Source organism: Cannabis sativa, chromosome 4, assembly GCF_029168945.1.
Source record: "Cannabis sativa cultivar Pink pepper isolate KNU-18-1 chromosome 4, ASM2916894v1, whole genome shotgun sequence".
Classification (NCBI taxonomy): Eukaryota; Viridiplantae; Streptophyta; class Magnoliopsida; order Rosales; family Cannabaceae; genus Cannabis; species Cannabis sativa.
In genome coordinates, this window is record NC_083604.1 from 8,652,990 (window position 1) to 8,665,018 (window position 12,029).

Below are 12,029 nucleotides of genomic sequence, written 5' to 3' on the forward strand. Positions count from 1 at the left end.
TCCTCTGCTCCTCCCCTGAACAACGACAACCATCATCCTATCGTATCCCAACGAAACACGAGCCTTTTCCATATGAGAACGATTACTAAGCGTTTCACAAAGGAATATAATTTTGGGTTGCTTTTGGATCACAATATCCTTAAGGAATTGAAAAGCCCATGGGTTCCCAAGCCCATGGCAATTCCATGATAATATTTTCATAATGGACGGTGGGTCTGGATACCAAAACCCACCAAACTCATGTTTTTTGAACCCATTACAGCTTTGTTAATCTCTCTATATTCATCCAATTCATTCGGCCCATTAAACAAGCCTGATTCCATCTTTCTTCTCTTTGTGTCCACCACCAACAGACAATCATTATCTATGGCAATATTCTCAATAAATTCATGATCAGTAGTAGCCCCCATAAAATCTGTTGCCACATTAATAGGGATATTATGTTGACCCATGTTATCTTCCACAATCATAGGAAATTTTAAAAAACCAACTGTACTTCACCAGCGCCGACTAACTGTGACCGTCAAACCTCACTGGTGGTCGTGTTTAAGGGAGCAGCAAGTACCTCCTCCATAGCCGCCATGAATTGTTTCAGCCACTTTGTTCATATGGTGTGATTCTTACGCACAAGCCACACTCTCATCCATTCTCCATAAGGCTTAAATCTTTCCCTCTGGAGCATCAAATCAACGAGGACAAAACTTATCGGAATGCCCCATATTCCCACAAATAAAACAGAATGTAGGTAGATGCTCATTCGTATTCCACAAAAATTAATAGAATATTAAAGTTTGTCTGAACAATTTTTATTAGTTTATTAGTAAAAACATTGGTGAGAGCATATTAATGTTTACCTCAAGTAAGATTGGGTCAGTGTAAACATTTGCAGCATCGGCATTCCTGGGTGGAGCTGCGTTCGTCCAGCGTGGTGCTTGCATCTTTCCAGCTAAAATATGCCTCATCATCTTTAATTTCTATTAACTTTTTCTAGAGATACTCAAATGTAAAATGTAAAGAGGGTACTCTCATGTATATGTAGATACACAGAGTGAAAATATCACACAGGAGGCGTGCTTCAAGAGAGAGAATACCGTAATCCAACGGTGTGCTCTGCTTTACGTTTACTGGATTTTTCAGTCGACGTTTAAGAGAGAGAAACATTTATTTTTTCTTATTTTTCAATACGTGACTAACTACTTTTTTCTTTCAAATTAACCACGTGCCTTAGCATTCAGAATAACCACTTTTAGAAATTAGGATTTTTTTTTTTTTAAAAAAAAAGTAACTAACCAAAAACAAAAAATTCAATGGTCTCAAATACCTGTTCTGGTTTTATTTTATTTTATTATTTTTTTTTAAAAAAATATTTATCTTTCATTATATATAAACATTGATTAGCATTGAGAACAATAAGAGTAAGACCTAGAAATTATGCTTATATGATTATATTGAAACAGAAAATAATGGATTAATGAATGGACATATTTATTTGTAAAAGCATAATTTCGTGACAAAATGCTACATATTTTTATATATTGTCATCAATATATCAGCATATCATTCATGATAGATTTTCATGATGTATAGTATATTCTTACTTAAAAAAAATTGAGAAATACAATCCCATTCGTATTCTGTAGCTTCATTCGCCTCTTTAATGGCTTTGTGACATCGATAGTTACTCGAACACGTAAATAATCTCGCCATAATCCCATAAATTTTTTTCATCCAATTTGACAAACCTCTCAACATAATAGGCTATATTTTTTACAATCGTAGTCGTTTTAAATCCCGATCAAAGATCTTGCAGTTGGACCCACATATCAACTTCATTCAGCATTATTTGTCTAAGATCTTCCCCCCTTTTCAATCTTTTAAATATCAGCAAGAACTTATTAAAAGTCCAAGGACTACGATCCATCATACTTTTAATATCTAGTTCGTGATAGAATTAAAATAGGTGTCTGTTAAAATCCAATTCTTTAATGAACATACCCTTCCCCGGTTGCCAAAGAGAAGGCATCATATGTTGTATTGCATCGAAATCTATGGATCTCTCAGTCAAGAATGTACCAACAATACACCATCGATCATCATAATCATTACTAGTAGTGACACTCGCATTAGGATAATACTACTGCATCCTCTTTCTCAATGATAACATCAGCCAAATCTGGAATGGGGAAACTCCAACGTGATTTATGAAGTCCTTGAAGTAGTCTCGAAGAGGAAGTATGGCCCTTGCACTAATATGCTCAAGGCTCTAGGCGCCCATACCAGCCGAGCCACTAGTACTAGTCTCACCACTGGGTCCCTCGGGTACTGCTTGAAAAACACGCAGGAGGGAAACAACTGAACTCACCCTCTCGTGCTGATCTAACTTGGCATGATTGCCCAAGTTCAATTCCACAGGTCTTTAGTATATCGCCTATGTAGCCTGAGATAGATAGCACCGTCGTAACTATCAGCTCAACTTCAAAGGTGACTCTGGGGGTCCTAGGGAGTCTTTGATGTACGTGGCTTGGTAGGCATTATTTCAAAATCCAAGTCACCTGGTTCAAAAGCAATCGTGACGTTGGGTAAAAACAAAGGCTTTGCCACAAGAATAGAGGACACGCTATGAGGTTCTGACCAGGCTGCTTCTCGCAACAATTGGCATTTGCCTTCAGAGATTTCTTGCAAGAAACGCCTGTAGCAGCTAGCAATATCTTCCTGGTGGGTTCTCACTACGTGTTCCTTAATCGTAGCATCGTTCAATTCTAGTTTGGAAGTGGATTTTGAATGGTTGGGTTTATACGGGATGGCTGATTCTGTAGGAAACTCAAAATTTAAAACTTTTGGACGATAAATTCTTGAACCAGAGTGGGACATAGCTGCAGGCAAAAAGCAATCCCAATCCCTAGAGAGAATTTTATCAAACCCGAAGGTGATGAGTTGGATATTATGAAACAACCTACATATTGCTTGAGCCCTAGTATGGACATAAATACAATTTAACCCTAAAAACTTCCAAAATCAAATGAGATGAAAATGATACAAACAAACTAAGTAGAAATTTAACGCAATATAGCAAGCATGTGAAGGAAGAAAGCATTTTACTGTCTGGAGTTAGGGCTTGGGGCAATGACTTGTCACTCCGTCTGCAAATCTTCGAACGTAGAAAGGAGCGCTTTGAGAAGATGAAGTCGGAGGAAACTCGTAGAAAAAAATGTCAAGGACAGAGATGGCATGCAAGTCCTCAGACAAACTCAATGGTGATTCTTGGCAAAAAAGCTTAAGAGTGTTCCAAACTTTCTAAAATGGAGGAAATAATGCAAAGGTGGTTCCTTTTCCCTTACTTTATACTCATGATATTGGCTTCGTCAGATCAGAGAAATGTTTGATCCTACGAATATAATTCAAAACCAAAGTGGAAAAGATGGTCCTTTAATGCTGATGTACCTCGAAACCGCACAACTGCCAAAATCAGAGGACATGTGTCTTTTCAAAAAAAGAGGATGATCATGACGAAAATACCCTTTATAATCATTAAAAAACTCATTTTATTAAAAAAGAACTTTTTAAGGGGTAATTATTATACCCGAAATTCGGCGAGCACATTAGAAGAGTACACGCGTCGAGCTCGGAAGGATGAAGAACTCAAACACGCGATCGTAATTACACTTGACGTGGAATAACTCGTTAAAAGCATAATTAACAGAGTATGTTTATAACTCGGCTGACTGAACAGTCTTATGCGAGATAAAAATGTACTAACTGTTGACTTGTGTCTCGATGAGAAACCATGCAACTGTAAGTATGCAAGACGAGGCATTAACCTCGTCGCGTGGAGGAGATATAATGACAATAAAAATACTTAGCGTATAATTCACGGTACATAAACTAAGTATAAGCAGATGGGTGGATCAAAGTGATAGATAGCGAGGCGTCCATCTCTCTGTAAGAGGGCATGCACACGAGAAAGATCATCTCGACACCCGAAACTGTAGTTGTCAAAATTAAAGTAAAAGCAATATCAACCTCGGGAAGACATATGACAAGCTCCAGCTTGCCATCGAGGTTAACTCAGCTCCATTCCCAGCGAGGCATCCCAATGAGATAAGGCTTACCATATATCTTTAATACGCATTCATTTTGGCCCAATAAAAGCGGGATATTTACAGCTGTGTTGCATTTAAATAAAAACCGCATTTACTTAGCGTGATATATAATCAAATCCCATGATTCTAGGGGAAGATCGTTGTAAAAAAGATTACAGTCAACTTTGTAATTAAACTGCTCACTATATGATTATAAATAGTGGCAAGTAAGATCAAAAGAGGGACGGAATAACTCGTACAAGAGAGGCCCTGAGAAAACAATCAAAAATCTGAATAAGATTGACTCGTGGACTATGCAGAATTTTAACTGCAAAATCACGTAAAAAATCCTGTGTGTTCATACTTTTTATTGTATAGCTTTTATTTTTTCTGTGTGAGATTGTCATTGTTAGGCTCAAATTTGGTTAACGAAAATCTGCGTTAACAAGTTTAAATATAATTTTTTTATAAAAAATTGTATAATGAATTTTTCTACAATATTAATTTTATTTTCTGAGTAAAAATAATGAAATTTTAGTAATATAATTACTCATATAATTAAAAAAATATATTATATCAATAATATAAAATTTTAAAATTTGATAATTTTATGATTAATTATCACTAGTAAAATACGACCGCACGCGAAACACGGTTTGTTTTCTAGTTTCATAAATGAAAGATAAAATAACTATTTTAGTAAATAAATTGGCACAAAATAATTGAATTGAAATACTACCCATAATTATATTTTCGCAAAAAATCACACCATCCCAAGTTTTTGTGCCCAAAAAGCAACAAAACTTGAAAATTAAAAAAAATAAAATAAAGAATATACTTATTCAGTACATTGTGTTTTCATGAAAAATATATTTTTAATAATACTTAATTAGAATTTTATATTTTCAAATTATACATATGTAATACCCTAAAATAAAATTTAATAATCACAACAACAAACTACACCCCACACAAACGTTTTAATAAATGAAGTTGAAGAGGACTGATGGTGATTGGTTATGGACTAACTTCAAGTATGAATTTCTTCCAACCTTCTGCTTCATCTGTGGAATTATTGGCCACTCTGAACGGTTCTGTCATCGTATTTATGATACTCCATTCGAATCTTTAGAAAAACCTTATGGTTTATGGATGAAAGCCCAACCTCAGAGGATAAACAAACTGATCGGAGCAAGGTGGCTCAGAACAGGGACGGAGGCCGATTCATAATTTTCCGATGAAGGAGTAAATGGTGGTGAAAATTCATTGAATGCTGCAGTTACTACCACCACGCATAATCAGGAATTGATAGAGGGAAATGGAAAGAATCTTGCAGTTGACCCTTTACTCAATTATCATCGACATATTGGGAGAGGATACAATTTGAATATGGAGATTAATCAAGGAGTGATTGGTGATGATTTGGTAAAAGGAAATAATCATGATGGTTAGGATTTGAATGACTTTAATGATATGGAAGAAGTCAATGATCAGCAAGAATCTATTGTGATCCTTGATTCCAAGCGTAGAAGGACTGATATGCATGGCAAGGAAATTATGGAAGAAGATGAGGGGGACATAATTAATGGTTCTAAAGTTGTGTCAAAAAATGGGTCTTTGGTGGGTTCTAGTTCCAGGGCTCACCTAGGATTATGAGTGTCCTTAGTTGGAATTGTCGTGGGCTTGGGAACCCACGGGCCTTACAATTCCTTAACGACCTTGTGAGCCAAAAGAGACCCAATTATGTCTTTCTGTGTGAGACTTTATGCAAAAAAGACAAAATTGAAAATATTCGAATTCAACTCAAGTTTGATGGTGCTATTTCGTCTGATGCTAGAGGGAGAAGTGGGGGCATTGCCCTGCTTTGGAGGAATAAAGAGGAGGTTTCACTGCTTAAGTACTCTCATGACTACATTGATGTTCAAGTTACTAATCCAAATGGGATCATTTGGCGGCTTACTGGCTGCTACGGAGAGTCCAATCGTGCATTAAGATTTTGAACCTGGAATTTATTAAGAACTCTCTCTGCTGACAATAATTTACCATGGTGTGTAATTGGCGATATGAACAACGTTTTATCTCAAGAGGACAAGAAAGGAGGAGCTCCTGACTGGTTACTGGAGGGTTTTAATCAAGCATTGATTGATAGCAGAATTTGTGATTTACTCTTGCTGGTTATCCATACACTTGGGAGAAGGGCAGAGGTTCTTTAAACTAGATAGAGGTACGTCTTGATAGAGCTCTTGTATCTCAAAGTTGGTTAAGTACCTTTAGTTCAGCTACTCTAACTAATCTTGAAGTATCTTGTTCAGACCATTGTCCTATTATTCTTGAGCCTACTGTGAATAATATGTATCGAATGGTCAAGCAATTTAGATTTGAGAATTCTTGGTTGAGGGAACCTTTGTGTTTCCAAATCGTGCAAGATAGCTGGGGGGTTAATAATTCAATGGGGATAATGGAAAAAATCTCTTTGTGTGGAAGGAACCTTGCAGATTGGGGGAAAAATTTCACTGGGAGTTTTAAAAAGAGAATAAGTTTTTGGAAAAAAAAGATTGCTCAGCTCAAAGGCGATAGAGATCCTGCTTCAATCTTAGCATCTAATGAGGCAGAAAAATAGCTTTTCGAAGTGTATGCTCATAGAGAAGTCTTTTGGCGTCAACGTTCGAAACAACTTTAGCTTAGAGATGGTGATAACAACAATCGTTACTTCCATGCTACTGCAACCACTAGAAAAAGAAACAATGCAATTACTAAGTTGCAGGGTCCTAATGGGGACTGGTGCGATTGGAATTCTGGTCTAAGCAACGTTATTCAAGGCTATTTTGAGGATTTGTTTTGTTCATCAAACGTTAACTTGGCTGGTGTTGTTGATAATATTTGCCCCTCGGTGACTACTCAACAAAACTGTGATCTGCTTACTCATGTAACTGAAGAAGAGGTGAAGTCGGCACTCTTTCAAATGCATCCTGAAAAATCTCCTGGACCCGATGGAATGACTCCCGGGATTTTTCAAAAATGCTGGAGCATTGTTAAGCATGATGTTGTTGCTCTGGTGCGTCAATTCTTCTCTAATGGTTATCTTGCCCTTAATTTAAACCAAACACATGTTGTCCTTGTCCCAAAGAAGAAAAATCCTTGCAACATAGGAGATTTGAGGCCTATCTCGCTGTGTAATGTTCTGTATAAAGTTGTTTCAAAAGTTATGGCCAATCGTCTTGAAGGAGTACTCCCACATTTAATTTTCGAGACACAAAGAGCTTTTGTCCCTGGACGATACATGACTGACAACATTATGATTTCCTACGAGGTCATGCATTATCTCAAGCGGAAAAGAGCGGGAAAGGAAGATTATATGGCGTTGAAACTTGACTTTGGTAAAGCTTATGATAGAGTCGAGTGGAAATTTCTGGAAGCGGTTCTTCAACGAATGGGGTTCGATGCTAAGTGGATTTACCTTGTTATGTCATGTATCTCTTCAGTTGAGTACATGGTCACTCATAGTGGGAGACATGTTGGTCTTATCTTGCCAACTAGGGGCATCTGCCAAGGTGATCCATTGTCTTCATACTTGTTCTTAATTTGTGCTGAAGCGTTCTCTTTGCTAATCAAACAGTATGAGGTATCACATCAGATTAGAGGAATTCAGGTTGCTAATGGTGCTCCATTCATTTTCCACATGTTATTTTCGGATGATAGTTATATTTTTTGTCGTGCTAATGGGAATGATTCGACCAACATAATCAACCTGCTACACGATTTTGAACTTGCTTCAGGCCAAAAGGTCAATTTTTCGAATTTTAGCTGTAATACCCAACTTGCTACTTGTGCTTTTATCTGTCAAAACATGGGAATACAGGAGGCTGGTGAAAATAGCTTGTACTTGGGGCTGCCATGTACAATTGGCAGAAATAAAAATGCTGTTTTTGGATTTCTTAAAGACAAGGCTAGTAAAAAAATTCTTAGATGGGAAGGGAGATTCTTATCTAAGGCAGGCAAAGAGCTTCTTCTTAAAACGGTTTCACAAGCACTTCCCAATCATGCTATGTCAGTCTTTTTACTGCCATTACAAACTTGTAAATCTTTAGAGAGCACTATGAGCAAGTATTGGTGGCAATCTTCTAAGCAAAGTAGAGGGGTTTCTTGGATGAGTTGGAATAAATTATGCAAGCACAAGCATAAAGGGGGACTCGGTTTTAAGGACTTAAGGCAATATAATCTTGCTTTACTAGGAAAACAAGCATGGAGACTACTGGTGCACGATTCAACATTGGTTAGAAAGGTTTTCAAAGCAAGGTATTTTCCCAATAGTTCCTTCTTATCTGCTAGTTTGGGAAGCAATCCCAGTTATATTTGGAGGAGCATATTTGAAGCCAAAGATCTTATTATGGTCGGGGCCAGGAGCAGTATAGCTAGTGGTATCCAAACTTCTATTCTTGAAGATCCTTGGCTCCCTGATGTGGAGGATCCTTTTGTGCGTTCTGTCCATCCTGGGCTGGTGAATCAATATGTTGCCTCCTTAATGTGTGTTGATTCGAAGTGTTGGGATGTGGAGATCATTGAGGATTTGTTTGACACAAGAGATCGTGATTTAATCTTCAACATTCCTCTCCTAGAATGCCTATTGGTGAAGAATGCCTATTGTTGGACTTGGAATAAAGAATGTTCAGGGTTATATACGGTGAAGAGTGCCTATTGGTGGCTGCAAAACCAGTCCTTAGTTCCTGGTTTGGATGATGGTATTTGGAAAGCCTATTGGAAAATTAAAGTCCAACCGAAAGTGCTTCACTTTGGTTGGAGAGCTCTCACTGCCACACTTGCAACAAAGGTCGAACTCAACACTAAACACGTTCATGTTAATCAACTCTGCATTTTTTGTAATATGGCAGAGGAGACTATCATGCACGTTCTGGTGCAATGTCCGTATGCCATGTCGTGTTGGCATCGATCCTCTCTTAACATTATCTCGACTGTTCCGATGCAATTCCAGGAGTGGTTTCAAGGCCTTATGCAGACCAACACTCAGGAAAAAATAGAAGAAGCCTTGAAGGTGTCTTGGGCTATTTGGAATGCTAGAAACAACCTAATGTGGAACCAGAAAAGTGCTACAGCAGCTGAAGTGGTTTTATCAGCAAGAACTCATCTTTACCAATGGCAACGTGCTCAACAAAGTAAGTTTGAACCTCCTTTATCTCATTTCGAGGTAGGTAGGGAGGTGGAGCATTGGACTAAACCAGATGAATTTACGGTAAAGGTTAATGTTGATGGGTCTACTTTTGAAGCTTCAAATGCTTTCAGCTATGGTTTCATTTCAAGGGACGCCAATGGAGAAATTATTGATGCAAGTTGTTCTAGCAAGAGTGGGACTTCTTCACCTGAAATTGTCGAATCGTTGGGCATAAAAGAAGTGCTCAGTTGGATTAAAAGGAAAACATGGAGCAAAGTGGTGCTTGAAACTGATTGTCTCATTGTTGTTCAAGCTATTCATTCTGATGTGGTGTTGCCATCTTCGTTTGGTATGCTTGTACAAGATTGCCCGCACTTACTTTCTTAGTTGTCTCATGTTCAGTTGTGTTTTGTTAAGCGTTCTGCTAATAAGGCTGCACATTCCCTTGCGTAATTCTTATTATTTGTCAGATCGTATTTTTGGTCAAAACAATTCTCCTTCTGAATTGTTAAAGATTGTAATGGATGATAAGCATCCTTTTCCATTCAAAAAAAAAAATAATAATTCATAAAATTTTGTTTAGGCTGTGCATTCACAAGCCTCCCCTACTCAATAAAAAAGATTTAACTAAACTTGATAGAGGCCGCGCGTACGCAGGCCTCCGCTAAAACAAATTATGACATAAGTTCCACCAACTTGGGTAGACCTTAGCTCAACATCCTTTCTAAGTGCAATGAAAATCACCAAGCTAGGCCATGGGCCTTCTTGATCGCCCATTGACCCTGTCCAGGTAAGTATGTATTATTGTATACCACGTGTTCAATTTATAGACCTCTCTTAGCATAGTTCTTTTTACTCTTCAATGTGGGATTAGTGACACTAAAAAGATAATTAGGAGGAGAAAGGTCTACAAATTGAATCATGGTCGAAATGAAGCTGAATATACATGTAAACCACATATTTTTGTCCAAATAAAGCAAAATCAGAATGTAGATTTGTAGTTCATATCGATCATCAAAAGCCAAGAGAGTGTTCAATGTATTGTTTTGGATGATTACATGATTTTTGTAGACATTATACCAAAGGAGAGCTCTCAAAGGCTGAACCTTTTGCCAAGTGATGCCAAACTTGTCATCCATGTCCATAATTTGTGCAACTTCATCTTTCCAACTTCCAATCATAGGAGAGGATCAGTGAGCCTAACATCAAGTGAACCATTGTAATGGCCAGAGGCAAACATGGACATATTATTCGTCCACCGCCGAAGGAAGTGAGCTCAAAGTGTCGACCTTTCATTGTTTCACATCAGTATCTGATTCCAAAAACCTCCTTGGAATGAACTCATTGGGTTTGTCCCGTATTTTGTTGTCTCTGGAACTGGAAATGGTCCTCCATACATTGACTGGTACCTGAGCTCTTTGACTATGGCTTGTAAGTAAGGAAGCCTTGTTATGTCTGAATCTTTCACTTGGTTTCCCTTATCAATGACATGTTTAAGCTCTGCTTGGGCTTCTGACATGACTCTTGCTTCTTTAGTAGCTCAGCTCAGGATGTGGATGAATTTGAAATGAAAGACTTGGGGCCAGCCAAGAAGATTCTAGGCACTGAAATAAAGAGAAATAGGCCTTATACTATAAGCCTATCTCAAGAACATTACCTCAAGAAGGTAATTGACAAGCTTGGCATGAAAGAAGATTCAATCACCATTCAAGAACATTAAAACATATCAATAAAGATAGCTGAACAATTAACACAAACCAGAAAAATCAATTGGCAGAAAACCAGAAACAAGAATTAATAAAGCAGCAGAAAAACAGTAAGAACACAAGGTTTACAAGGTTCAATCACAAGTGAATAACACTTGGATCTAATCCTTGGGAGGAACCGCCTTGAGGCTTTGCCTTTATTTCTTGATGAAGATAACTCAGAGAACACAACAGAATTGGACTACAGAACACAGTACACAATGGAGTCTTGCTCCCACTTTTGTTCTCACTCGAGAGCTATGAGTTTAAAACTCTCATGCTCTTTACAATGTGCTCACAGCTCACAGCCTCTCAAATTCTCTCTCACAGAATATTACAACTAAAATAGCCTTTATATACATAGGCAAAAGAGAGTACAAAACTAACTGACATAACCAGTTATAACTAACTGTTATAACAGAAAAAACCAGTCCAATAAAATATTACTTGCACCAGGCTATAAACCCCACACTATCATTTCACTTAAATTTAGCTAGTCATTTATTATTTTGGATTATATTAAATATATAACTAAGCTTACCCTAAAATTCAATCCTAGGTTTATGATTCTAAAAATAAATATTAAGTTTATGTCGCTTATAAACATAAAATTTTCAGTATTTATACCGTATTAACGCTGCAAGTATATGAGTGATCATTAGAGAAAATAGTTCAAAGAGAAAATTATTATTTTATTATTAATAATTTTAGTACTACATTATGATGTGATTTTCTCATGGATAATAATGGATATTATATCAAGGTCAATTAAGCCGTAGAAGTCACTGTCTTATTAGAAGAAACAAAACGTCACTGCTTCATTATTGGCCGTGTGGGAGGTACTAAAAATAATAGGGTTTTTTTCATAAATGTACAACAAAAACAAAATAATTACAAAAAATGTGCAAAAAAAAATTATTTTAAAAACTTATATATTTTGAAAACTTATTACATCAAATCATACATTTTAATCATTAAATAATAAACTATGTTTATTAAAACTAAAAATAAACAATTTCGTAAAATTAATTAAACAGT

The 12,029-nt window shown here is 36.9% G+C and overlaps 1 non-coding gene across 1 annotated transcript; it reads right to left on the minus strand.

The window, feature by feature from the left end:
* Nucleotides 1-9,883: 9,883 nt before the first annotated feature.
* LOC115715368 (U1 spliceosomal RNA) lies at nucleotides 9,884-10,044 on the minus strand. Its single transcript, XR_004011243.2, has one exon. It is a non-coding gene; the product is annotated as a U1 spliceosomal RNA (small nuclear RNA).
* Nucleotides 10,045-12,029: the final 1,985 nt, after the last annotated feature.